Source organism: Macrobrachium rosenbergii, chromosome 4, assembly GCF_040412425.1.
Source record: "Macrobrachium rosenbergii isolate ZJJX-2024 chromosome 4, ASM4041242v1, whole genome shotgun sequence".
Classification (NCBI taxonomy): Eukaryota; Metazoa; Arthropoda; class Malacostraca; order Decapoda; family Palaemonidae; genus Macrobrachium; species Macrobrachium rosenbergii.
In genome coordinates this window covers 19,076,915-19,101,700 of record NC_089744.1, presented here as the reverse complement: position 1 = coordinate 19,101,700, position 24,786 = coordinate 19,076,915, and the positions used below count along the sequence as shown (strand labels likewise).

At 44.1% G+C, this 24,786-nt stretch overlaps 1 protein-coding gene across 1 annotated transcript in view; it reads right to left on the bottom strand.

Annotated features, from left to right (window-relative positions):
* LOC136830791 (zinc finger protein Xfin-like) overlaps nt 1-23,822 on the bottom strand; it is a 64,910-nt gene extending 41,088 nt beyond the window's left edge. The window contains exons 1-2 of the mRNA XM_067090716.1: nt 23,416-23,822; nt 13,203-13,297 (exon numbers count right to left, since the gene is read on the bottom strand). The gene's annotated coding sequence lies outside the window, so the exon portion shown is untranslated. The remainder of the gene's footprint in view (nt 1-13,202; nt 13,298-23,415) is intronic.
* Nucleotides 23,823-24,786: the final 964 nt, after the last annotated feature.

The following is a 24,786-nucleotide window of genomic DNA, read 5'->3' as shown; positions in this document are numbered from 1 at the left end:
CCTGTCCCCGTGGGGAGGAGGGTGCTTTCGATATGTAACTAACAGGTAAGTATGTGTTAAACATTATTTTAGAATAAAAATGTCATTTTAACACATACAACTTACCTGTTAGTTACATATAGCTGATTGACACCTTTAGGAGGTGGGGCAATGACAGCTAAAAAGAGTTGTTGGAAACATTAAGGTTATTAATGTAGAAAATTTCTTAGTTCCTCACCTGCTAAGGTAGCTGATTCCACAGTTACTGCCTCAGTAACCTGCTATCCTCAGAGCAACCGCGGGGTATAATGACCTGGTCGCAGATTGCTTAAGCTGGGTATCAGTCACCTAGGACATGGCCGTGACAATACCACAAGTATGCCCCTGCTCAGGGCGCAGCACAAACATCATGAATTACAAAAGGGGTCACCCAACACCAAAGAAAAAGTATAACCATAAAAACTAAAACCAACTGTGGGGTAAAACTAACCAACACTTACCCTCACAGACAACCATAAAAAACCTTCACACTCCAAAAACAAGTAAGTAAAGGTAGGTTAATCCTCCTTTACCCCTTTTACCCATTACCGTGCCAGATACAACAAAGGGCCCTAACGTGCTGCACTCACAAACACTGTCTGCACTTGCGAGATAATGCAAAGCAAATACAGACTTACACCTCCAGTAGGTTGCTTGCACAATATCTTGAAGGAGAGGTTCCTTTATAAGCGAGAGAGAAGTAGAGATAGCCCTCACTTCGTGAGCCTTCACTTTACACATTTTCAAATCATTCTCCGAAATATTGGAGTGAGCTTCAGAAATCAGATCTCTAATAAAAAAGGACATGGCATTCTTGGACATTGGTCTCAAGAGGGTTCCTGACCGAACACCATAAGGAATCTGAAGGACCCCTAATATCTTTAGTCCTTCGCAAATAATATTTCAAGGCTCTGACTGGGCAGAGGAACCTCTCCTGCTCTCTTACCTACCAATTCCGACAGACTCGAATCTCAAAAGAGCGAGGCCACGGGTGCGAAGGGGGTCTCGTTCTTGGCCATAAAAACAGTTTGAAAGAACAAATTGCTTTTGAAGCAGAGAATCCTACTCTCTTATCCAAGGCGTGGATCTCACTGATTCTCTTCTTAGCTGTAGCTAACAAAACTAAAAAGAGGGTTTTCCTCGTAAGATCTCTTAAAGAAGCAGAATCCATAGGTTCAAATTTCTCAGACATAAGCCACTTCAGGACTACATCAAGATTCCACGAAACAACTTTTAGCATCTGACCTCTTAGAGGTACCGAAGGATTTAATAAGGTCCGTTATATCTTGGTTATTAGAGATATCCAAACCTCTGTGACGAAAAACAGTAGCCAGCATGCTACGATAACCTTTAAGTGTGGATACAGAAAGGTTCTTATTCCCGAGAACAAAAGAAAATCCACCAATCTGCGTCACCGAGGTTCTGGAAGAGGAAATGTCATGATCTTTGCACCATGAACGAAAACATATTCCACTTGGACTCATAGACCTTGATCGAAGATGGTCTTCTGGCTCTAGCGATGGATTGAGCCGCTTTCTTCGAAAAATCCTTTGCTTCTGAGAAGACGTTCGATAGTCTGAACGCAGTTAGCCGCAGACTTGACAGGTTTTCGAAATCTCCTGAAGTGGGGCTGTCTGAGTAAATCTACTCTGTTTGGAAGGCTCCTCGGGAAGTCGATCAAGAGATCCATGAGAACTGGGAACCAATCCCTGGAAGGCCAGAAGGGGCTATCAACGCTATCCTGGTGTTGGAGTGGTGCTGAAATTTCCTCAACACCGCACCTAACATCTTGAACGGCGGGAAGGCGTAAGGTCCAGACCCGACCAATTCAGTAGCATTGCGTCCGCCTGGAAGGCTGCTTGGTCCGGGGACAGGAGAGCAGAAGATTGGGAGCCTGTTCGACTTGTTCGTCGCGAACAGGTCTACCAGAGGTTGACCCAAAGTCTCCACAGCGACTTGCACACTTCTTCGTGCAAAATCCACTCTGTGGACAGAACCTGGTGCTTCCTGCTCAAGGAGTCCGCTCTCACGTTGAGGGCTCCTGAATGAATCTCGTTAGGAGCAGAATCTTGTGCTTTTCTGCCCACAAAAGGAGGTCTCTTGCTACCTCGCTGAGGGAGTAAGAATGAGTGCCCCCTGTTTCTTTTTATATAAGACAACGCTGTGGTGCTGTCTGAATGAACCAGAACTGTTTGTCCCTGCACGAAAGGTAGGAAGTGCACGAGACTCAGGTGGATTGCTTTCAACTCCTTCTTGTTGATGTGCCATTCTTTTCTGTCGCATTCCACAAACCTGAAATTTCTTTTACCCCAACGTCGCTCCCCCATCCTACTTGACGAGTCTGCAAACAGTTCGTGGTTCGGGTTCACGGAAAAGAGAGAGACCTTTCTCTAATTTTCTTCGATCTAACCACCACCTTAGATCCTCCTTGATACGGTCCGAGATTGGAAAGGAGAAGGAGTCTGGAAGCGTTTTCCTGTTCCATTGCTCCCTGAGGTAGAATTGAAGGCCTCATGAAGTCTCCCAGGAGACAAACTTTCTATTGACGCCAGAGTTCCCAGGAGGCTCATCCAAGCCTTTGGAACAGGTATCCATATCCAGAAAGTTCTGGACTTTTGCGAGACAGTCCGAGATTCTTTGATCTGACGGAAAAGCCAGAAAAGGAACTGTTTCCAGTCTCACTCCTAAATAGATCCTGGATTGTGAGGGAGATAGGTGAGACTTCTTCCAATTGATTAGAAGTCCTAGCTTCTGAGTCAAGTCGAGAGTTACTTTCAAATCCTCCAAGCACTGAGACTGAGACTGGGAACGAAGGAGCCAATCGTCTAGATAGAGAGAGATCTTTATTCCTCTGAGATGAAGAGCTTTGGCAACAGTGGACATAACTCTTGTGAATACTTGAGGGGCTGTGGACAGACCAAAGCACAGAGTCCTGAACTGATAAGTCTTCTCCTGGAAAACGGCGAAGAAACTTCCTGGGCGCGGGATGGATCGGAATGTGAAAGTAAGCGTCCTGCAGATCTATTGAGACCATCCAATCCCGGACGAAGAGAATTGAGGACGGATTGCGTCGTCTCCATCGAAAACTGGTTTTCCCACGAAAAGGTTGAGAGAACTTACGTCCAGGACTGGTCTCCAGCCGCCTGAGGCCTTTGGAACAAGAAAAAGACGGGTTGTAAAAAGCCTGGAGAGTTGACTTCTTCCACGATCTCTATCGCTCCTTTTAAAAGCATGGAGTCTACTTCGCACTCAGAACCGAGCATTTCTCTAAGTTGCTGGAATATGCTGTCAAAGCTAAAGGTTCTGTTGCAAGAGGGGGCCTCTTGAGGAAGGGGATAGAATATCCTTCCTTTAGCACGGACGTGGTCCACTGGTCCGCTCCGATCTCCTCCCAAGTTTGCCAGAACTGCTGAAGTCTGGCTCCTACTAGTGCATGGAGGACATGCAGATCACTTTTTAATTGAGGGTTTGATAGCCCTGGAGACAAATCTTGCTTTGCCCCGAAACTAGATCCTGTACGGGTGAGGGGCCTGCCACGAAAGGGCCTATTTTGATTAACTAGAGGACGAGTTTGCGCTGGCAGAGAAGGTTGAGGAGCTTTTGGTTTACGAGAGGATTGCGCCAAAAGGTCCTGTGTGGACTTCTGAGTAAGGGATTTCACACTTCGGCCACAAGTTCTTGAGGGAAAAGGTACTTCTTATCCAGAGGTGCGAAAAGAAGAGCCGATCTTTGAGTCCTAGAAACTCCACGAGCGACAAAAGAGCACCAAAGTTGTCGCTTCTAAGAACTCCTAACGTGAAGATGGAGGCTAACTCAGACGCACCGTCACGAATCCCTTTATCTAAGCAGGACATAACAGAAGAGAAATCATCGAAATGCGCTCGAAAGACCAAAAGACTTTACCTTCCTACCCAAAGCGCCAATAGTCCAGTCCATAAAACTGATGACTTCAAAACTCGGAAAACGTTCTTCAAAAGGTGGTCCAACTCTGAAGGAGAGAAGAAAATCCGAGCCGAGTTCATCGCAGAACGACGGGTAGAATCAAACGAGACTGGAGAAGTCTCCTGAGAGGAGGCAGAAGCTCCCAGAGAGAAAACTTCCCCAGTGTCGTAGCAAGCCTTCGTCTTAGTAGAAAGCTTGGAAGGAGGGAAGCAGAAAGTGGTTTTCCCCTGATCACGCTTTGTCTTCCAACCAGGAGTTCATTTTCTTTAATGCCTTCTTAGCTGAAATAGAAAGCACTAACTTCATAAAGGAAGAGGTAGGAGGTTTCAGTCTCTTGCGTACTGAGAGAGAGGGAAGCCGGGCCACAGGTGCAAAATCCTCAGGAAAATTATCAATAAAGAAGCGAAGAAGCTTCTTGTAATCCGAGCGAGAGGAGTCTGGTCTGCCTACAGGAAACTCTTCCACAACTTCTTCCTCAGACGAAATAGGAGAAAAACCTTCCGCTTGCACACACACATCTTGTGAAGGAAGAGTAGGAGCCTGAATAAGAGCTTGACGAGGAGCCTGAGCCTGAGTAGGAGCCTGAACTGGCGCCACAAGAGGAGCCTGCGCCACAAGAGGAGCCTGAACTGGCGCCACAAAAGGAGCCTGGGATGGCGCCTCACCAGGCGCTACCTGGAGGCGCTTTGAGCCTGAGAGAGCGCTAAATCTTGAGGGAGCGCCTGAGCCTGACTAGGCGTAAGAGCCTGATCCTGAGCCTGAACCAAAGGAGGATCAAGAGACACAGATCGAGGAGGAGCTTTGCACTGGGCGCCCGAGAGCTCGAGACGAAGGAGGAGGCATCAAATACACTTCAGAAGGCTTTGCTGGAGAAGAACCAGGCCTTCCGAGCCCGCCAAGAATGCTTCCAATTTTCTTGTGCACGCTCAAGAAAGTCATGAGTAGACGAGGATCCAACTGGGGAACGATGATCAGTAGAGCCAGGATCGTGATGAGGAAGAGGCGCAGAAGCCACAATAGGCTTACGTGAAACCAAAGGAGAAACACCGGGAACGCTGGGCAATACCGAACGGGAAGTCTTATACCTCTTGCGCACATGAGCCTTGCGCCTGGGAGAAGATTCTTCAGACGACGAAAATCTCTCCGACTCTCCCAAAAACTACAGGAAGGCTGTGATAAGTTTAAATGGCTTCTTCTTCTGAACCGCTGAAGGCGAAAGATTCCTGGACCTCTTCAATGGTCTAGACTCGCGGAAATCTCCAGCCTCATGAATAATCACTGGAGCTTGAAGAAAGACACTTCCTTGAGTCGCCTTTCCAACGGCGCCTGAAACAGCCTGGGAAACAACAGGACTGTTCGAGGGGGCGGCTGCTCGTGAGCAGACCCCACTCGCCTCCCTTGGACTTTCAGCATGTCTTCTCCCAGGAGCAGGGAGCTTGACAGAGGCTTGGGTCTAGGAGAACGAGTAGGCCGAGCAACCACCTCCTCCACCACACTAACACTTTGCACTGCACTTAAATTATTCACAATATTTTGGAAAGAATCCATACGCTCATGAAGGGATTTCACGTTAACGCCAATATCCTCCATGGCGCCCACAATAAGGTTAAATCTGGCGTCCCATCTGGACTTGATACTCAGACACGATGTAACGGGTTCAGGGATATCAGAGTCAGGAATAGGAATATTAGTAGCCACGGGGATATTAATAGAAGTTTCCTGCATAGCTAAGGGAGATTCCGGTTTCTGAGAGAGAAGAAGAACTTCTAGCTAAAGCTTTCCTGGCTCTATCTTTCTCAAGCTTCTTAACATACTTAGATAGAGCCTTCCAGTCTTTTTCAGTCATACTGACACATTCATCACACTTCCTCTCATATGAACATTCCTGACCTCTACAAGCCACACAAATTGAATGAGGATCAAGACTAGCCTTGACCAACCTCGTCTTACAGCCTTTGCTGCATACCCTAAAGGTATAAGACCCAGAATCTGACATAGTTATCAGAAAACCTGACTAAATAGGTGACAAATAACTGGCAAAGCCGCAAACCAACAAGAGAGTACTTCACCAAGTGAAAACAGCTCGATGTAGGCAGATACAATGAAATTTCGCTCGAGTACCGACAACAATGTCGCCGGCGTGACGGCAAAATTATTCTGAAGCATGTTGGAATAGTTCCTAGTACCCGACAGAGGGCAGGTAAAGGGCGATCACCGATATTCGACTGGCGCTGCTGCCGCGCTTTGAAATTTTGCCGTGACGCCAAAGACTAAAGCTATATGTAACTAACAGGTAAGTTGTATGTGTTAAAATAGCATTTTCCTTTTTTTGTACATTCCCAAGTCTCTATTCCACAATGAACAGACCCTAGTCACACATCAATTTTTTTTTTACTAACCACACAACTACTGTTATTTGCCAGAAGCCAAGCTATTACTCTCTTATCTTTTGGGCATCTCAGTGCTTGTACCATCTTCACAAAACAGTATGTAACCCTTTATACATTACTATGTATATTTCTAATCGACTTATGTCTACATATGAAAGCCAGCTATATATTATACCACAGTATTTCTCTTGTTCCGTTTCATTTCATATTTCTTAACTTATTATTGCTTTGCATAAAGAATATATAGGGGAGCTACTCTGATTATCAAATATTTTCCAAAATCAAACATTTCTGGCAACTTTCACATCTATCAACATTTCAACAACATTATGCAAGATATCTACATTTCTCACATCAAGCATTTCTAATGGAACTTTTACATCATACCTCAAAGGAGTTTAATGATGATAAAATAATTCAGATTATATGTTATGAAAGAAACTCATTCAATTAAAAATGATATTTTTATGATAAAATAAAGTTTTACATATACTTACCAAGTAATTACATTACTCACAATTTCACTCGCCAGCAGCTTAAAAAACTTTTGAAATTCATGGTAGCACTAGTGTCGGTGTAGGTGACTTGACCCCTCCCACTTTCAGAGAGCCCAACTGTTTTTGCCGTTCTGTCCATATGAGTGGAGGAGGTAGGGCTCTGATTCGTAATTAATTGGTAAGTATATATATATAACTATTTTTATATTCAACTTTATTTTATCACATATAAAAATATGTAACTTAACATGTAATCACGTTGCTGAGTCCCAAATTGACAAGGAGGTGGGATTTATGGATTTTTTTCTACCCCAAAACATTATGGATGATAATGAGCTAGAAAACAGAAATTATTAACATTGATGCAATGCTTGTTGTTCCTTACCTGGTAAGAGAGCAGCTGCAGGTAGATACTGCCTCCAGTCGGCGCTCATCTTAACCATGTAGGGTGTGGCGAATTAGCCCTGATTCACCTCTACATCAGTGGGAGCTTTACAGCAAGGGGTGATCCTAGTGACTAACAAAGCATACGAACAAACACTTGCCCCAGCCCTGGACGCAGTACCATAAACCAAACGACCAGACCTAAAAACACCAACATCACTTACACCATATAACAAAAAACCACCACCCATCCATTAAAACTAAAATTAACGGGCACTCCAGGTACACAGTAACCCCCAGGTTCCCACTAAGACTTGACACCTTAGTTCAAGGCGAAGAGACAAGGAAGGAAGAAAAGCTTCCTACGCTTCACCCCCAACAACTGACCCAAGGTACTGCAATTATCGAATATGGTTTCCATATCATGAAGATACTGAATCACGAAGATAGACTTACATTTCCAACAAGTTGCTTGCAGAATCGAAGATAGAGATAAGTTGTGCTTGAAGACTAACAAAGTGGCAACAACACTGATCTCATGAGCTTGCCTTTGATGGGCATTAAGACCTCCTCTCCAATTCGAGAATGAGCTTCAGTGATTAGACCCCTCAAGAAGAATGGCAAGGCATTCTTCGACAGGGAACAAGAAGGATGTTTAACCGAGCACCACAGGTTACTCGTAGGACCTCTAATCTTCTCAGTTCTGTGCCTGTAGTACCTCAGTGCTCTCACTGGGCAAAGAACTCTCTCCTCATCTTCTGGGCCTAGGATTTCCATCTGGTTTTTAATAGTGAAGGAACGAGGCCAGGGTTTGGTTGGGTTCTCATTTTTAGCCAAAAAGCCCAGGGTGAATGAACACACAGCATTCCCTTGGGAAAATCCGACTCTCTTGTCATGAGCATGTACCTCATTGACCTGCTTAGCAGTCGCTAATGCCGCAAGAAAGAGGGTCTTCCTAGGAAGGTCTCGCAGCAAAGCTGAACGAAGAGGCTCAGAGAGCCTTTCAGGACTACATCCACATTCCAAAAGACAACATCTAATCCCTTGGGTTTGGATGTATCAAGAGTTTTGGTGAGGCCGGACAGGTCCTGATTAGAGGAAAGATCCACGCCTCTGTGCCGAAATACCAAACTCATCACTGCCCTATATCCTTTGACCCTAGAGGAGGAAAGGCCCCTAGATGTCCTCAAATAAAGGAAGTAAGTCTGCAATGTTTGCCACAAACGTCTTAGAAGACAAGATGTCGTGTCTTCTACACCAAGCTCTAAAGATTGCCAACTTGGCTTGGTAGACTTCATTGGAGGAAGGACGTCTACATTTTGCAACTGCCTCTGAAGCTGCTCTTGAAAGCCCCTTCTGTCTGAGAAGTTTCCCGACAGTCTGAACCCTGTCAGGGCCAGAGTGGACAATCCTTAATGGAACCGCATGAAGTGGGGCTGTCTAAGCAGACTTGGCCTTTGTGGTAACAACCTCAGGAAGTCTGTCAGAAGACTGAGGAGATCTGACAGCCATTCCTACCGTGGCCAGAATGGGGCCAGTAGAATCATCGTGACATTCATGTGGTTGCAGAACTTGTCGAGAACTTCCTGTACCATGCAAAATGGCAGGAAGGCATAAAGATCTTAGTTTGACCAGTCCTGTAGCATGACATCCATTGCCCATGCTAGAGGGTCTGGGACTGGCAAACAGAATATTGGAAGACGATAATTCCTGAACATCATGAAAAGATCTATGAAAGGTCACTCCCACAGTTTCCACAATATCCTCGCACAACTGCGGATGAAGAGTCCACTCTGCGGGGAGTACCTGACTGTGACGGATCAACACACCTGCAAGAAAGTTGAGTTTGCCTTGGATGAGCTGAGTTACTAACTTGGTCTGGTTGTGGTCAGCCCATAGGAGAGATATAACTGCCTTGCAAACGGAGAATGAATGAGTCATCCCCCCTTGCTTCTTTATATATATCAGGGCCATAGTGTTGTCTGAATGCACGGTCACCGTTTAATTATAAACTTCTGTTGCAAAGTGTTGTAAGCCCATACGAATTACTGTCAGTTCCTTGAGGTTGATATGCCAGCGACTCTGTTCCCAGGAGCATATTCCAGACACTTCCTGGTTGCCTAGAATAGCCTCCCATCCTAGATCTGATGCATCTGCAGAAAAGTCTAAGTTGGGGCTCAATGGGAGAAGGGACGTCCCCTCTGACAGTCTGTCTTCTGAACTCCACCAAAGGAGATCCTCCTTGATTTCTTGAGAATAGGAAAGACAAATGTGTCAGGTAAAAACGAAAGGGTTCTCATATGGAGCCTTCCCAGTGAGACAAATTGCTCAATGGAGGCTAGGGTACCGAGAAGGGTCATCCATTGGTTGGCAGAGCAGGTCTGACGGGCAAGGAATTCATTCACTTTCTTCAGGTTTGACTGAATTCTTTTGGGGGATGGAAAAACCTGAAAACTCCGAGAGTTTATCGTCATCCCCCAATATTGAATCCTCTGTGACAGAATCAGCTGGGACTTCTGGAAGTTGATTAACAGGCCTAACTCATTTGCTAAACGAAGGCTCTTCTGAAGTTCTCCCATGCACCTCTCCTTCAAAGGTGATCGAAGAAGCCAATCATCTAAAAAGAGAGAGATGTTGATCCCCATAAGATGTAGCCAACTGGCGAGCGGAGCACGGACTTGAGCGAACACTTGCGGAGTGCTTGAAAGGCCGAAGCAGAAGGCTTGAAACTGGTACACTCTGTTGCGGAACACAAATCTTAGGTACTTCCTGGGTTCCAGGTGTACAGAAATGTGGAGGTGGGCATACTGCATGTCTATAGTTGCCATCCAGTCGCCTCGATGAAAGGATGACATGACATACAGCGTTGTTTCCATCTTGAATTTTGTCTTTTCGACAAAGAAATTCAAGGCGCTGACATCCAGTACAGGCTTCCATCTCCCTGATGCCTTGGGGACTACAAAGAAACTGTTATAAAAACTGTCCAACCTGATTTCTTTGACCTCTTCGATGGCTCTCTTCTTGAGGGATGAGACTTCGTTCAAGAGGGCCGAAAACCTCTCTGAGCCTACAGAGCGGGCGGTCAACATGATGGGAGTGTTGACTATGGGGGGCTTCTCTCTGAATGGGATGGAGTAGCCCTCCTTCAGCACTGTCACAGTCCATTCCTCCACTTCCCTTGTACTCCATCTCTCCCAGAAATGAAGCCTGGCTCCTACAGGCGCATGGAGGAAAGGGTCCTCACTTCCGAGAGGAAGGTTTGGAGGGGGACTTCTTAAACGGTCAAGACAAGAATCGTAGGTTCATTCAAGGTCTTGAAAGGGTCCCTGTTCTGCCACCAAGAAAGGGAAGTGGCTGAAGGGGAGACAGTTCTGGTGCTAGCAGTCGAAAGTTCCCTGGGGCACCTAGATGATCGAGACAAAAGGTCCTGTGTACTCTTCATCTGAAGCTCCGAGATGTTGCTGACTGTAGATTGTGGGAAGAGGTGTTGGTGATCAAGAGGAGAGTATAACAAGGCAGACTTCTGTGATGCAGTGACGCTCTTCGTGGTGAACAAGCACCAAAGCTCTCTCTTTTTCAGCACTCCCATGGCAAAGAGAGAAGCTAGCTCTTAAGCGCCATCCCTAATGCCCTTACTGGTACACGAAAGGACATTCAGCCAATCCATAATGATATCTTCATGTGACGAGGAGAAGTTCTTGATCTTTCAAGCCAACTCACCCACTGACGAGTCTAAGAAACTTATTACTTCAAAAACTTTAGAACAAAAAGGTTCTTAAGAAGGTGGTCAAGTTCTGTAGGGGAGAACATAGAACATCACCTTAGCGATGGCGAATGCTGACCTCTGAGACAAGTCAACAAGACCGGAAAAGTCCCCCTGGGAGGAGGCAGCCACTCCCAGCGAGGGAGCTTCCCCAGTGGCATAAGACAAATACCTCCAACGTACAACTAAAAGAAATTTCCCTTACTCTCTTTTCTCCGAGAGGCAAATGTCCAGCTCATTCAGACTTCCTGGCGGAAGATGATAGCACCATCTTCGGCAGCCTGGCGGAGTCAACAAGCTAGTCACTCATGAAAAAGTCAAAGCCGGGGAAACAGGGACGCTGATGAGAAAAACCACAGGAAGTTTTGCAGCAAGTACTTCAATAAGGCTGCATAGGATGACGAAGCGGAGCCCTGTTCCACATCACCTTCCTCCTCAAACGAAACGGGAATGTCAGCAAGCTGTCACTGAATAGGTGCTAATGACGGATCTGTAGCATCAACAGCGGGAAGCGATGAACAAGTTAGTGCCAAGCATTTGGCATCTGGCACCAGACACGTCGTAGAACGTGACGAAAGCTCCATGGAAGGTAAAGTACATCCGTGTACTGAACTCTTGGGTGCTGCTGGGAGCTCAGGCATTACTGGAGGCTCGAGCACTACTGGGTGCTCAGGTGCTACTGGAAGCTCGGGCACTGCTGAGCACTGGGAGTTACTGGACACTCATGAGAGGAAAGAGAGTACTTGAAGACGAAGAACGTCTTTAGCAAGGAAGAATCCCTTGGTTCCAGCACATGGTGTTCTGGAGAAAAACATTCTGGGGTATCCCAGAAACTCCATGAAGGTTGCTGTGGGGGTTCTTTGAATCTCCTGCAAGGCACTGGAGGGGAGAGAACCATATCCACCACAGGCCTTTTCAGTGTCCATGATTCATCACTTAAGTGCCACTGGCGCCTCATCTCAGGGCTGAAAGCCTTGGAACTCGAGGACAGTCTACTCACTTCTGCCTGGACGCCTTTCCAATGGCTGTGCATTATCATGACCTGGGACGCTGAAACAGGTCCGACCGAGGGGGCAACTACCTGTGAGCAGACCCCACCGACCTCCCTTGGGCCTCCGGTATGACTGCTCCCATGTGTGGGGGAGTACGCCAGTGACCTTTGCCTAGGGGCATTGGCAGGACGAGCAGCCGCCTCCTCCACTGTAACATCACTAACACTCCTACCATCCGCTCTGTCCATAAGTGCTTTCACCCATACCCCTAATTGGACCACTGTATCCACTATAAGACCCATCTTTGGTCAAAATTACACACAATTTTCGACTCGAGGCTGGCAAAGGGGTTGGGTTTAGAAGTGAGAGAACTGGGTAAAGGAGCAGGTGGAATAGTTGATGGACTGGGAATAGGGGACACAGTGGGAGCAGGCACAGAAAAAACAGGAATAATATCATCAGAAGACTTCTTAGAACTATCTACTGTCTTACTCTCGGCTCTAGCAGCTGCCTTCCGTTTCCTGTCCCTATCCAGTTTTGCTAAATGAGACCCCAAAACCTTCCACTCTGAACATTCATCACAAGTTAAATCAACTGAACAATCTTGTCCCCTGCAAACCGTACACATAGTGTGAGTCATACTTCTCTTTAGAGAGTCTCGTATTGTAGCCTTTGCTGCAACTGCACTGAGTCAGACATAAATGTAACAAGTCAACAAAAACACAAGTCTCAATAACCATCAAGTCTAAGGAAAAAAGTCCTAATCTGTGATAAATGGTCTTGCTAAGAAAACCTATCATAAACACAAAGCCGTAGGCTACCAATACTTCACCACAGGGAAGAATCTCCAATGGAAAAATGCTGAAAATCAAAATTTAAGTTGACCCCTCACAATTGAACTACAGTCGAGAGCCAGCAGAAAACAACTGAGCTCTCTGCTGAAGTTGTTGCTCTCTTACCCTGAAAGTGGGCGGGGTCAAGTCACCTACACTGACACTAGCACTACCACATTTTTCAAAAATTTATTAAACTGCTGGCGAGTGAAACTGTGAGCAATGTAATTACTTGGTAAGTTACATATATAAAATTTGTGTTTTCATATGTTTGACACAAAATTTTTGTTATGTAGTTTTAGATCCAAATTCTCTTTAGAAATGCATAATTCTGAGAATATAAAAGACAGGTATGCATGCTGAATCACATCCAAATGACTCACCATGATGTGTACTAAAATCCAGCTAACATAAGGCTGATGACCAATATGTAAATTAAATTCTTCAGAGATTCGAGAGACAGGGATGCTGCTTATACCTGTAAAGATTACATTGAAGACATCACACATACTGGGGGAGTAAATGATCACAGCTTTAAATTAAAACTCCGTTGTACAGTAAACACCCAGTATTCGCGGGGGATGCGGTACGCATCCCCACCGCTAATAGCTAAAATCCGTGAATACTTAAAACCCCTCTAAAAACACTTATGCGTGCTTATTTTGATAGTTTAAACACAAACAAAAATAAAAAATGCTTATACCTATTTTAATAGTTTTATCACAAAAAGTGCATTTAGTCATGAAAATTATATGAAAATACAGCAATTAGTGAATATTTCTCAGTGAAAAATACCACGAATGGGTGAATTTTCTGCAAATAATGGGTACATACATTCCACAGAGAAATCCGCAAGTAGGCAAGTCCGCGAATAGTGAGACTGCGAATACGGGGGTTTACTGTATTTTGGAAATATATTAAAAATGTTAAAATTCACTATACTCTCAAGACCAACGGGTCTCCTCTTCAGGTGATTACAGAATAATAAAGCAATTAAAGTTACATAAGTTAAGAGAAAAAAAAATCAATAGCCACCTTCGGTCATTACCGAACTACCACTATAAACAACAATTATTAAATGTTCAACGAACTGACAATATTGTTAAGGTTGGCTACTATTATTACATAATAGGACAACAAACTGTCAAACTTATAGTTACCCTCATTTAGGTTAAAATTAGGTACATACTGCCCTCATGAGAGCAGCCTCAACAATCTTCCTTTCTGTGTATTGTTTTTTAAATAACAATTTACTGTTTTGCCAATCAACACTATGGTTAGTTGATGATATGTGCATGAATAAAGCATTATTAACATCTCCCCTTCTTATTGCATATCTGTGTTCCCACAACTATTAATCATAAAGAAAGCATTAAATTGTCAGTTTTAACGTCCCTATTTTGACGCGCATACCGAATATGCAGTCCATGTTTCTTGGATGAAGAGGTAATTTTCATTTCTTCGTGATTTAAGAAATTGGGGTACTCTAATCGGTTTACTGACAGGTGCATTCTCAAAGCACACAAATCATTTTACTCCTTAGCTGTTAAAAGATGAAATTTATAGAAAACCTGATGTTACCTTGCCGTACATATTGCAAAAGTAATGATGGACTGGTGTCTAGGAAAAATGTAGATTTTTCCTAGACACTGCTCTTAAAGAGGATAAAAGTGACCCCATTCACTGAATATTCATACCCTCAGACTTACACTAAACTAAGTACTCAGGTGACATACTTTTCTGTTCAGTCCTAGCTTGGTGCCTACACAACTTGTTCAGCAGCCACCAGAGGTCCAATAGAGAAGATATCAGAGACTTGTGAATGAAGGTATATGAGAAAGTCTGCGATTTGTTAAACAGATGCTCTGACCGGAGAGAAATGCCTTCTGCCACACCAATCACAGAAGGATGGTCCCAAGGAGTGGGTTTCAAAGACTTATGGACTTGTGGATAAAGATGACCCCAATCACTGCACATTCATACACCATGACTTAGACAAAGCTAAAATACTCAGGCAAGAAACTTTTGTTTAGTAAGAGCTTGGTGCCTATACAACTTGTTCAGCAGCCACCACACTTCCTAGAAGACATCTGAGATTTGTGAATGAAGGTGGATGAGGAAGTCACTGATCTGCAGAACATATGCTCTAACTGGAGACACCTTTCACACCAAACACAGATGGTGCAGTTTCCCTAGGTACACATTCACAGAGGAACAGCTAAGGTATACTGTCATCTCCCTCAAAGCCCTGCCTTTCTTGCAAGATACACTGGATAACTTCCGTGCATGAAGCTGGAGGGAATGTATGCCTTACAAACAATTGGGCCACAAGGTTATCTCTCTTGGTACCTAATCTCTCTTGGTACCTAGACCAGATCTGAGTGCCACTTGGCATGAAGCCAAGGATCCCTCAGTCATCCTGAGACTGGGAGTGATGAGCACTATTGATCACCCTGTAAAGTAATCTGAAAGGAAAAGGTGTAAACTTTAGGACTGTGCCAGGGGTGCTGAAAGGCATCTTCAATCACTACCAACAGATCTGGCAATGGAGAGCTGAACATAGGAAGTTTCCTGTTCAGCCTGGTGGCAAACAAGTTGAGCATCAGAGAAGCCCAGAGTTTGAACAGCCTTTCTGTTATATGAGGGTGTAGAGACCACTGCTGTCCCTTCCACCTGACCCTGACTATGAAGTTGGTCTGCCTTGATCTGCCAGGATATTCTTCCTGCCAGGAATGTAGGCTACCTGGCAGATCACTACATGGCGTGGTGAACCACTCACATGTTGATCTGCAGTGCCAAATGACATAGGGTCCACGACACCATCCACCCCATTTGTCGACTTAAGACACTAAAATTGTTTTTGTTCACTAACACTCTCCAGTGGCCTGTCAACTGTTCTTGAATTGCTTACAATACTAAGAAGGCTACCTGCATCTCTTGAATGTTGTGTAGATGTCTGCCTGTCAATCTCACAACTTGAACAAATGTGTCTTTCAGGCATCTGCCCTCACCCTCTTTTGATGCTTTGAAAACAAAAGTATTTCCAGAAAATTAAAGTTCAACAAAGCTCCCAACAAGAGGTTCCTATTGTCCGCCTACCACAAAAGATCCTACACTCTTAACTCAGGGTCACATGTTGAAAAGGAGGACCTTGAAGAGCTGACCAGTGGAGCTTCAGCTCCCACTGAAGCAAATGTAGGTGGCTCTCCAAGGACAACAGATGGCTAAGAACCACCTGCCAAAGGCAAGCTGGCTGTTCCTACCAAGCCAGGAAATGCTCACTCTTAACAGTCTGACTGGAAGGCAGAATCTATGAGCATTCCCAGATATTTTGTCTGCCGCTTGGGAATGAGATCCAACTTCTCCCAATCTACCACAATTCCAACTCACAGCAAAAGGAGAAGAGCCAATCTCTGTCTTGGAGCAAGCATGCCTTGGAAGATGTCAGGGCAAATCAGCTGTCCAGGTAACAAGACAAGCACGTAACCCCAAGTGGGCATAAGCCAAAAACCATGATGAAAAAAAGGCTAAACATTTGCAGGGGCTCTGCAAGTCTGAAGCATGGGACTTTGAACTTGTATATTGTCCCAGGGAGCAGAGGAATTCAGTGTCTCGTGATAGAAAGGTACTTGAAAGTACTCAGCTTTTAGGTCTATAAAAAGCACAAAATCACCCTCCCTGAAGAATTCCAGTACCAAATGTGCTGTTTCCATCTTGGAACAAGTCTGAACGACAAACTAGTAAAACAGAAGGGACCAAGGAAGAAACTAAGAGAAGACGCCCAATCTGTATCTCATCCGACTCCAGTGATGTGACGGTATTATTATGTACAATGCCATCTACTGGTATAACCATATCTTTAAAAAATCCTACTCAGGATTTCCTCCACTCAAATTATAGACAAGCAGAGCTGCATGGGCACTGCAAAATGTAGATATCACAAAGATCCGGGTCACAAAAGAAAATATCACTACGATGGAAAAACTATCTTCTCAACTAATCAGATCTGAAAGCAACATTCCAAACCACGAAATAATGCCAGATGCTATGAAGGGCGTAGAGGAACTTAAGAGAGAGAGAGAACATCTGAGACCTAGAAACAGATGAATTAAACAAGGCTGCTCATGTCACGATCAAAAAACTAAATGATTGCTTCTCTTTACTGGAAGAGTAGATGAAGCAACTTTAATAAATGGCAACTAATCATCAGGAACCAGCTACATTTCAAGGTCCTACCTGTTCTCCATCCTGTGGAACTTTTCTTTTGGGAGATACTAAGCTTACTGCAATTCACACATCTGATCTGAAAAATCATCGCTCAGTCCAAAACAATGTGGATGCAAACATCAACTTTATCAAATGCTGAATTTCAGAAAAACTGTTGTCTCTAAGATATAGCCTATGCTAGACAAAACTCAGGAGATATTTTTGATAGATTAGGTTCTCTTGGTGCTAGTCTGAAGAAGGTAAACAAGGACATGAGCAATCACCACATTGTGAACTCGTACCTGTCCTGAGAGCCTAAGAGTTTGATGAAATTACAACTTTAATAATCAGTTCACGGCTTGGACTGTAACTAATGCAGTATCAATGATCAAAATTTTTAATTTAACTTGGGAAACTTCCACAACAGATTTGGAGTTATGATATTAGTAAATATAATCTTGAAGCAAAGTTCTTTCTTCAAGTTACATGACAGTTGGAATACTATTATGAGTCAAGAGGTAACTGTTCCAGCTTCCACATGCCCTTGAGATTCGGAAATATGGACTAGAGCTACCAACATATCAGAAGCTATAGAAATTGCCTACATATGGCATTTTACAAGACAACAAGAGGTACATGGAAGACAAAATAACATATCTGCTATTGAAGGTAACCTTTGTGACCACAACTCTTCCTCTAATGAGGACCGACAACTGAAAATTGGCAATAATAGCGTCAATCCTCGGTTATTGGCGCCGATAACTGGGGATCAGCGCTGCCAATAACCAGGGATCAGCGCAGATAACCAGAGATTGGCACCGATAACCAGGAATCGGTGTTGAAAATCCGGTTACCATCATCGCTAGACAAGCGCCGTAAAACCGGATCGCTGATAACTGGGGACTGCCTGTATAGTGAGATGTTTATCCCCATGAGATGAAGCCAACCTGTCAAGGGGGGAAGAACCCACATAAAAACTTGAGGAGACATTGCTAGTCAGAAACACAGAGCTCGAAATTGGAAGATTTGGTCCTGAAACACAAATCTTAGGTAATTCCTTGAGTCCGGGTGTATGGGGACGTATAAGTACGCGTCCTGCATGACTATTGAGACCATACAGTCTCACTGACGAATAGATGCAAGAATGGAACAATTTGTCCCCATACGAAACTTTGTCTTTTACATCCAGGGCCAGTCTCCATCCTCCTGTTGCCTTGGGGACTACAAACAGCCAATTGTGGAACCCCTCAGAACTCGGATCTGTGACTACCTCTATAGGCCCCTTCTTGAGGAGGGAATGTACTTCCTCTGCGAGAGCCAAAACCTCTATGAGCCTACAGAGTAAGCAGTCAAGATGATGGGCTTCTTGACTAACTGAGGTCTTTCTCCGAACAGTATTGAGTAGCCAAACCTGAGAACTTCAACTATCCATTGTTCTGCCCCTTTCTTCCTCCAACCCTCCCATAAGAGAAGGAGCCTGGCACCTACTGGAGCACAAAGGACATTTGCTTCACTTCTTCACTGAAGGCTTGATTGACGATTTCTTGATCAAACAGGGGTGAAACACGTTTATACGACTTCTTGGTTGAGCCCTTCGCCTGTTCCCACGAAAGGGAAAGGGCTGCAAAGGAGAGGATGTCTTGGAGCTAAAAGAGGAGAGCTCCTTAGGGGGCCATGAGGATTGCACCAAAAGATCTTGTGTTACTTCTTTTGTAAAGCCGAAGCAACCTTATTCACCACCGACTGCGGGAACAAAAACTCACGTACCAGAGGGGAGACGAGAAGGGCAGACTTCTGGGCTGTGGTGACTCCCTTCATGGTGTAAGAGCACCTACGCTCCCGCTTTTATAAAATCCCATGGCGTAGAGAGAGGCCAATTCACGAGAACTGTCACTAATCCCTTTACCTGCACAGGAGAGAACACCAAGATCTGAAGACAAATCCGTTGGTACAGAAGGGTGTTCCTGAATCTTCCTAGCGAGAACGCCCACCGTCCAGTCTAAAAAGCTGACCATTTCGAATATCTTGAACATATTCTTAAGCAAATGGTTGAGCTCAGCTGAAGAGAAAATTATCTTGGCCGCTGAAAAGGCTGACCTACGAGAAGAGTCACTCAAACCGGAGAAGTCCCCCTGCAAGGAGGCAGGAACACCCAAGGAAGGGGCTTCTCTGATGGCATAACACTGACATCTTCTATTTAACAGTCTTGTAGGGGGGTAGCTGAAGCAGGCCTTTCCTTTCTCCCTCTAGTCCGAAGCCAAGTCTCAACCTCGCTCCGTGTTCTCCTTACAGAGGTGGAGTGCACCATCTTAGGCAACTTGGACAAGTCGTTTGGAACACTGCTCACCTAAAAGGATGACGCAGGCGAAGACGGAGCAGCCAAAGAGAAAAAGGTGGGAAAGCTGCGTAGAAGAAGCCTCAATGGTGCTGCATATGCAGTAGGAGGAGAATCTTCCTCTGACCCTTATCCATCTCCTCCTCGACCGAAAACACAGGAGACAACGAAAAATCTCCAGAAGGTTTCACATTAGAAGGTTTCTCTAAAAACCCCAAAACATCATCCAAACACTACTCAATGGGGGCGAGAGACAGATCCAAAGCTGACAACGTCTAAGCTTGCTGCAGATGAGAAGGCGCCGCTACCGTCTGAACTGGAGCCGAGCACATAGAAGAGCCTGGATGACTAGTCGCCCCCATATGATGATTCTGAGCTACAAAACTTCTGGCTACTCAGCAGCCACTGGGCACTCGGAAGTCACGGGGCACTAGGCAGCCACTGACCGCTTTGGTGCCAATGAACACTCAGGGGTTACTGGGAGCTCGGGAGCTGATTGGGGCTTGAAAACTGCTGTGCTAACTGGTGCCACTGGGCACTTGTGACTGGAAACATCGAGAGAAGGTTCAGGAGAAAAGCGCTCGGACAATGCTGCGCTAACTGGTGCCACTTGGCGCTTGCGGCTGCAAACATCAGGAGAAGGTTGGAGGAAAATGGTGGCACAGGAGAAAAACGCTCCGATACTGCTGTGCCAACTGGCACCACTTGGTACTCGTGCCTAGCAACGTCAGGAGAAGGTTCAGGAGACAAGCCCTCGAACACTGCTGCGCTAACTGGTGCCACTTGGCGCTTGCATCTGCAAACATCAGGGGAAAAGCGCTCCGGACTATCCCAAAACCTGCAAGACAGAACCGACTCCTTCACCACTTGCAAGATACCTGAGGTGAGTGAGACACATCCACCAAACACCTTTTCAGTGGTCTAAACACTTCACCATAGCGCCTCTGAACTAGAAGAAAGGCAGTGAGCCTCTGAAAAGACACCTTTCCAATGGCTGTCATGAACTGTCGTCACCTGGGACTTTACAACAGGTGCGACTGAGGGGCCAACTACCCGTGGGCAGACCCCACTGACCTCCCATATGCCTCCAGTATGGCTTCTCCCAGGTTTAGGGGAGTATGCCAAGGACCTTCACCGAGGAGAACCGGCAGGACAGGCAGCCAGCTCCTCCACTAACACTTCACTATTATCACTAACTTTACACTCCATAAGGGTTCACACTGAAGCCCCTATCTGAGCCACTGTGTTCACTAGCAATTCAAACTTGCGTTCGAATTTAGAATCCAGACTGGCAATGGCATTGGGGTCAGGAGCAAGAGAGCTGGATAAAGGATCAGGCGGTGTGACTGAGAGGTGGGACTGGGTGAAATTACAGGTAAAGATACAATAGGCACTTCTATAGAAGACCTAGAAGATTACTGACTAGCTACAGTCTTGTCATGCTTAATGGTAGCTTTTCTCTTCCTATCCCTCTCTAGTTTTGATTGATAAGTATTTAAAATCTTCCACTGCTTTGGATCCCAATCCTCACATTCAGCCCATGGTTTTTCTAACGAACATACCTGACCCCTGCAAGTCGTGCACAAATTATGTAAATCATACCTAGCTGAGGTTAATCTCATATTGCAGCCTTTGCTGCAACACAGAGTACTAGTCATACTTGTGTCTGACATCATCGTTAAACAAGTCGATAAACAAACTTCAAAGCCACAATCAAAAAGCCAAATCCGTGATAATTCAAGGTTTTAAGTAAAGATAATTCAAGGTTTTAAGTAAAACTCTATTTAAATTGCCGAACGACTACAAAAGACAAAAATACTTCACCGATCAAGTTACAACCAGAAAACCAGCAAAGTATTGAATTTCAAATTCAGTTGCTGCTCACAACCTCATCGTAAGCCAGCAGAAACAAATTAGAGCCATTTGCTCAGTTGTTCCTCTTCTTCCCTGAAAGTGGGCGGGGTTATTCACCCACACCATAACAAAAGAATCGTCACCGCAAGTTTCAAATTTTAGCTGCCGATACTAGAAACTGTTAGCTATGTAATTACTTGGTAAGTCACCAATATAAAAACAAAATTTTCTCATTAACAATGCTAACAAAACCTATGCCTATTGACTACGTAATCGTAAATTTTTACTTTCAACCATAATCACATTTCTGATGTTCATTACTTAGCAAATAAGTAACTTTTGAATACTGGACCCCCTTTATTTCCAACAACTATGAGGATTACAGTGGGAAAGGGGGTTTTTAGGGTGGGAGAAAATATGAGTGAACTAAAAGGATGTGTTTAATCTAACCTGACCGCATTCGGGTCGTTTCGGCTGTAAGTCAATTAGGCCGTAAGCACGTTTACGTGCAAAATGGGCGCCGTGTTTAGTACCAGCCCCTTGGGGATGTACGTAAAACATGAAATAATAATAGTAAATACCATAAACATAATGTCTTACATTGTTTTGGATAAATACCATAAACTTATCCAGGACTTAAATTGTTTGCTGGGTCCTTACCTGGCCAGCAGGGGGTCTACCCCACTAGACATCCTCACCTAACATAACAGGGACTGAATATACAGTATTACTCCATGCCTGTTTTTACCTTTTCAACTGGTTTTTCTACACTTTTACGGGTTCTGGGTCATCTGTTTGTGTCGCCAAATAGAATGTCCCTTCCCCCCTATTTGGGTACCCATACATTAACAAGTTATTGCACTTGCCGGACGGGATATGAACTGTTCCAAACAGACGTATACCGTGCTCTATCTTGTGAAGATCGCATATGGAAACCCCTTGTTGGATGGACTTCAGGGTTAATTACAGGTTAATTACACTGAGCACCAAAAATTAAAGGTAAATTTATAATTAGCAACCAAAAAACTATAGAAAAAGTTAGTTTAGAAGGCAGTCACTGCCGCGGAGCTACTATATAGTTCTACCATAAAAATAAAAAGGGTTGCCACCAAACACAGGGTCCTTCCACGAACCAAGACACTTTGCCCCCATGAAACCACCACCTAACTAAGTTATAGCACTGCACATTAATACGGCCTAAATAAGGTTGCAGCCTAACCACACCTAACTTAAACTAGGGTGCCAGATCCTTAACTGACCAAGGGGGTTTTGGCCCCCAGGCCTCCCACCTAAAATAACCTAAGCATTGTACATTCAAGTTAACAGGGCTGCAACCTAACCGTAGAGTGGCAGCGATTTCCATCTAACTTGACTTTTTCTATGGTTTTTTGGTTGCTAATTATGGATTTACCTTCAATTTATATTGCACCAATGTAATTAACCTGTAATTAACTCCTGAAGCCCATCCAACAAGGGGTTTCCATACGCAATCTTTACAAGACAGAACACGGGTACGTCTGTTTGGAACGGTTCATATCCCATCCGGCAAGTGCAATAACTGGTTAACTTACAGGTAGCGGCCCCCCCAACCCCATGGCCAGAACTAAACATGGCAAAGGGACATTCCATTTACACCGCCAGGATCAGAAGCACGAAAAGTGTAGAAAAAACCAGTTTCCAAGGTAAAAACAGGCGCGGAGCTAGTACTTAGAATTACCACCTAACCTAAAAAACGTTTCCTAGAATACCATGCCCTGACCTAACCAGATCTTACCTTCCTAACCTCACTTGGGGCACCACGCCGACCTAGCCAGGGAGGGGGGGGGCTTCGCCTCCCTGGCACCCCCAAGTAACACTATAAACATCATAAAGTGTTTTACAAAATTATTTAGGATATGCCACTAGAGTTAGAAATCAAGTGGTCTGTCTCAAAAATGATAATCAGAATGTATAAAATGCAAAATAAGCGTACTTAGCAAAATTTATGGTTCGAATTCGTGTCATCATGACCTCACAAAATTTCTAACAATAACATACAAATCACGTTAACATTACAGTATCTATGAGAAAAAACTGTCGATATATATATACAGAGAAGAGTGAAGGCCTATTTTACTCAAATTTAAGCTATTCATTAAGCCTCTACAATGAAGGTAACCTGACATGCCAGGAGAGCACATTTGAACCGATGTCAACCGTACCCGATATCTTGCTATATTACACTTCTTGAAATTTTGTTTGTTTCTTGTGAATCTCATCGAGATGTTGACACCACTTCTTTGCTTGCGAGTGTGTAAATTGAGAGCGAATGATTATCTTGAATTATTTGCCTTCTGAGTTGACCATTTACTTTCCTTGCGCCAGATGATCCTCTTCTTCTTTCGGAATTTGTTCTTAGAGCGAGCTTGTCAACATTATTGTTTATTTTCAGCAAGTATAACCACTTCATCACAGTGCTCCTAGATTATCAAGTATTGTCAATTTTACATGGTCTACTGTATCACGTTGTGACGGAATATATTACTTATAACTTGGTTTACACGATTTTTTTTAATTCAATGCGACTCTGTGGACATACAGCGCCATCTGTAACTAACACAAAATGGAGGACAGAGAAAAACTGTCCAAAACAAAGGCCTGTCGGGTTACGGTGTTTTTTTTCTGACCCTTTCCTTTCATATGGTCAAAGTCATCTATGCTATATCTAAAACTGCTACACATAAATCAAGTTAAATTTTACTAATTAGAGAAGAGCCGCTGAGCACTGTAGAACATATTCTTTTCTTTCACCATCCACGAATTCTTGTATCACATTTTACTGTATGTTGTTCATCTATAGTCGAGATTTTCACAGACACTAAAGATATGATTTACTCCAGTTATCAAGTATTTTTTTTATATCATGTCAAGTTACCTATCATTAATTTGTCAGAATTATTTTCTATATGTTTATACTGCATACTAAAAACATCATTATCTGATTCAGTCAAATGAATGGACCAATATTCATATATACAGTATTAACTCTCGTCGTTTTTCACTTGTCAGTGGGTTTCAGCTGAAGTCATTTAGTAATGTTAATTTAAATATTCTCTAAAGATGAGAGGTCTACAGTAAGCCTCGTCAAAGCGTTGTTCTTTGTGTCCACATGATAAGCAGCAAGTTTTAGACATTTTTACTGTCCTCTATGATGAAACAAATAATCACTAGACTAACACCAAGTACCAAACTAAGTTTTGTAAAGCTTTGCCAGATTCGTTGCCAAAATCTGGTTTAGCTGCTAGTTTCAAGAGCCACTTATAAACTATTTGTCATGTTTATTATGCACCAAATTTACCTGTCACCAAATTTCTGTCTGCATGATCAGTCAGTTACCTTTCACTGGTTTTCCATCCACTTGCTCAGTCAAAACAGGTCAATATCTGGCTAAGAAGTCAGTCTGACTCAGAACTCCTATGTGTCTTTACCTTACACTAATGTCCTCTCGAAGGGACCAGTAGACCAGCATGGTATCTGCCCCAGCAATTAATGGACTCAGTGTGGCCATGCCCTACTACTATAAAAAAAAAAAA